The sequence below is a fragment of the Eptatretus burgeri genome, chromosome 12, assembly GCF_056783735.1.
Source record: "Eptatretus burgeri isolate ZD-2024b chromosome 12, Ebu_testis_v1, whole genome shotgun sequence".
NCBI classification, from domain to species: Eukaryota; Metazoa; Chordata; class Myxini; order Myxiniformes; family Myxinidae; genus Eptatretus; species Eptatretus burgeri.
The window spans coordinates 50,488,472-50,492,865 of record NC_140972.1 but is presented as its reverse complement, the minus strand read 5'-3'; the positions used below and the strand labels follow the sequence as shown (position 1 = coordinate 50,492,865).

Below are 4,394 nucleotides of genomic sequence, written 5' to 3'. Positions count from 1 at the left end.
TGAACAGCGATTCATTACGGTCTCATCTGAGTCTGGAACCACCACAGCAGCCCCACAAAAAGTGGGCTTTCAGTAGGAAATCCAATCAGATCACATCAAGGTTATGACGGTAATAAAGGCAAGTATAAAGGTTTTGGTCGAAAATTGGATAATCGAAATGTAAAATACGTACACCCATGGGACGGCTGTCCTCGTTACTATGACCAAACTTTGAGACTGCAGTCCCTGTGAAACTTTATTTGTTTTTGTCTTTTTTAATGTTTCACTTGGATTCGGTGATGATTGCACTTTGGAATGATCTGTTTGCATAAAAGAAAAAGCATTAATCATGAATAAACACTCATTCGTACTTGAAGTGACCTCACCAGTACATTTGATCGGATTGGGAAGGTGACAAGCTGTGTTAACAGTAAAGTGTTCATCCCTTTTGAATCGAAGTAATACTGTACATGTATTTTTATTTTCAAAAAGGTTTACATTGATTAATTTGATGGTTATATGGAGAATAATCTGGAGATTTAATGCAGTTAAGTTGGGATAATATAGGGAAAGATGATTTGCCCTTTATGTGATGTGAAAAGGCTCATTTTATTGATTGTTTAAAACAATCCTTGCAATTTTCTGACTGTTTTGCTCATTCATTCATTCTTTCACGTGATGTATGATCATTTACTCACACCAAAATAAATCATTTGTGAGTTTTCAGAAATGAACCTCTTTATGTATCAAAAAGAGGCTCATGGAAGAGCACAATGACAGAGGATAAAATGCAACCGACTGACAGTGGGGCCAAATGAGGGTGCTTAGATTTGCCTCCAGTACTATAAAAGAGGGATTGAGCAGCTTCGTTGAACTTTGAAGACATACAAGGAATGTTCCAGATGGCAGCAACAATGTAAACTAGTGGCCTTGTAAGAGCCTCCTGGAATCACAAAGTCATGCGGCTCCAGTCACGGTATAGCAGTGAAGGAGACCCCAGATTATGCCCCAATATGATGAGGCAGCCTCGCATCATTGCATGCATTTCTGTCCACTGTTTGGAGTGCAGGCATCATCCCAATTGACTGGAAGAGGAGCCTTGCTGTCCGTCTGGAAAGGGAAGGGTCAAACAACTACCGAGGGGTGACGCTTCCAATGCCAGGCAATGTCTTTGCTCGGGGAATTATTGATTGGGTTCGCCACCATCTGCTTGAGCACCAGTGCCCAGAGCAATCAGGCTTTACACCAAAGTAGCCAATGATTGAACGTATCCTTGCTCTTCGGATACTATCCGAGCGCAAGTGAGAGTTTCAGCAGGGGCTGCTCGCAGCCTCAGCAAAACATTCAATTCAGTGAATTGGAATGCCCTCTGGAGGATTCTCGGTCTTCGTGGGGTTCCACAAAATATAATCAATCTGATTTCTGAAATGTACTCTGGCACAGTGTTCTGAGGTGTGGTAGTTCCATTTCCAACTCACTTCCAGTTGTTGCTGGAGTTCTTCCGGGGTGCATGCTGGCCCCCACACTTTTCAGTGCTTATATGGACTAGATTCTGGGGTGGATGTCGGAGAGATCAAGCTGCAGTGCATCAATTGGGAATGTCAATGTCTCTGACCTTTATTTCGCAGATGATGCAGTCATTTTTGCAGAGACGCTGGGTATCATAAAGCGGCCCTTTAGTCACAGAATGAGGAGTCGGAGACACTGGGATTATGGGTTTCCAGGGGTCAAAACTGAGATCCACGCTTTCAACGACATTTTGGATGCTGTGATCTTGTCTGTACCTGTTTGTGGTGAGGATGTTGAGGTCACGGATCACGGAGAGATTCATTTACCTTGGCAGTGATACTTGTGTCTCAACATGTTGTGTGCCAGAGGTCAACATCATCTGGATCCGGCCTGGGGAGTTATAGATTAATTTGGATCATGGGGTGTGACGCTGTCAGTCAATATGCAGGAGGATGAAAGTCTGAGTCTTTAAGTCATTGGTGCTTCCAGTCTTGATCTACAGATGGGAGACTTGGACTCTGACCAAGGATCTGAAATGGAGACTGAAATCTTCGGTTCCAGGTATCTTTGACAAATCATTGGCTATCACTGGTCAGACATTGTGGCCAATGAGTGGTTGCTGAGAGCAACTCAGATGAGATTTATGACCTGTATAGTCTGTGAGCATCAGCTGTGGCTCTATGGACATGTGGCTCGTTTTCCTGATGCTGATCCCGCTCACCAGATTTTCTCAGTGAGGGAACTTCCTGACTGGAGGAGGCCAAATGACCAACCACGTGCCTCATCGTTGCAACAGGTTGATCAGCATCTCAAGGAAATCTGGATGAGCTAGGTATCTGCCTGGGGAATGGCCACACCGACATCCCTGGAATACCGGCGGAAAGTGGATGCAGAGATGCACCGCTCGGGCACATGTTTCCATACCTAACCTGACCTGAGCCTCCCACAGTGGTCTACCTAGATTTGGGCCTCCAGCTTTCTGGCAGAAAGCCTGTGAGGCAACCGACTCCAATGGTATCCTCGAGCAGGCACTGCAGAACCAGAAACACAACTCGCAGAGAAGTATTACTCCCACAACCTCCTTCTTCTTCCCCTCCCTCCAGGGAGAAATAACTCCCTCCCCAGCTTGCAGCAAAACCAATGTTCCGCTAAAGGCTGCAAAGGCACAGATGGTGATACTGCCCTGAGTGGCTGCGGACAGCCGACCACTTTATCTGAAATAAAATAAAAACACATTTCAAGTTATATATTCCACAAAACAGACAATTTCAGAACAAAAAAATAAGAACAAACAAGTTGATAGATAGTTCAGGTGGCATGAGCTTACAGTCACCATAAATTACAACTGGAGTAAAATTTGGCTTTTTAAATCCCGGTGTGATTCAGTCTAAAATCGGCTGATGGATTGGTCTCGATTTTCGTGTGTGTGCGTGCGTCCGCAACCATATTCCGGACATATATGGACCGATTTTATTCGTACTTCGCACAAAGCCAAGACACGATAGAATACATCTGCACATCATTTTATTTCTCGATGCAATCAGAGATGGCCGACTGGCGGCCATTTTAGTTGTAAAAAAAAACCCGGTAGTCGAAGACGTCCTCAACCATTTCTCGGACATACATTTACCGATGTTGCTCAAATTTGGCACACAGACAGGGAATGATGGCTTGCATATGCATATCATTTTTTTCTACATCATATCCAATATGGCCGACTGGTGGCCATTTTTGTAACTTAATTGAGTCCCCACCCATTTCTCAGACGTGCATCATCTGGATTTGTTCAAACTTGGCACAAGCATATCACATGATGGCAAACACATGCAACTCACTTTATTTTGCGATCTGATGAAAGATGGCTGACTGGTCGAGTGTTGGCCATTTTAGTTGAAAAAAAAAAATTGAACAAGTCCTCAACCATTTCTCGGGCATGCATTTTTTATTTGTATACAATATCGAGGCTCCTATAAGAGCTAACACACAAAACATATAACAAATGGAACAGGAGACAAGAGGGGTGGGATAGGGAAGCACAAAACAGTGGGGAACAGACATTAGATCTGTGGAAGGGAGAGGGGGTACACAGGTATAAACAAGATGGACAGTGCAGTGACTTTCAGGAAGGAAAGCAGGGAATTTGAAGGAGGTGGGATTGGGGTGGATTAACGGGGGTAAAAAGTATTTAAGGGAGGGAAAGGTGAGAAGCGAAAAGATTCTTCCTTTATTTTTATTTTTACCCTCGACAAAGGATTCAGAGAGGGTATTGCATTTGGGTCCATTTGTATGTCTGTTTGTCTTTTTTTTTTCTCTGCAACTGCTTGTCAGATTGAGAGGAAATTTTCACTATAAGTGCGACTACTCATGTAGAATGTTTTCATCATAATTATGACGTCATAGGTCACGTGGTGAGGCAGCCATGTTGTTGGAATAAGGGAAAAACTTTGAACCTCTGCATATCTGAAACCGGACCAAGGAAAACATTGAAACTTGACACATGGCAAGGACTCCTCATGGGGAATAAGTGTGATTTTTTAACGACATCATAGGTACCTTCATTATGAGGTCATTGCATATGTAGAACACCACATCTAATCAGAATGAAAAAAATTGAGCATCATCTCAGGATAAAATGCTCCACAGAAAATATTTATGACATCATCAGTCATGTGATTTGGCAGCCATATTGGTTTTTTTTGGTTTTTAAAAAAAAATAAACCTTCAAAAATCTTATTTCTGAAGTGGCTGAACAGATTGAGGCGAAACTTTACAAGTATGACTGACTGTTTATGAGGAAAAAAGGTTCACACATATGATGTTATTGGTCACATTGTTTGGCAGTCAAATTGGATTTACCCTAAAAATGTATAAAAATCTTCGCCTCCAGAATGGCTGGACAAATCGAG

At 42.9% G+C, this 4,394-nt stretch overlaps 1 pseudogene across 1 annotated transcript in view; it reads left to right on the top strand.

The window, feature by feature from the left end:
* Nucleotides 1-788, top strand: part of LOC147015591 (dual oxidase maturation factor 1-like) — a 50,594-nt pseudogene extending 49,806 nt beyond the window's left edge. The window contains exon 8 of the transcript XR_015050381.1: nucleotides 1-788. This exon is cut by the window's left edge and continues 468 nt beyond it. The product of XR_015050381.1 is annotated as a dual oxidase maturation factor 1-like (transcript).
* The last annotated feature ends 3,606 nt before the right edge of the window (nucleotides 789-4,394 follow it).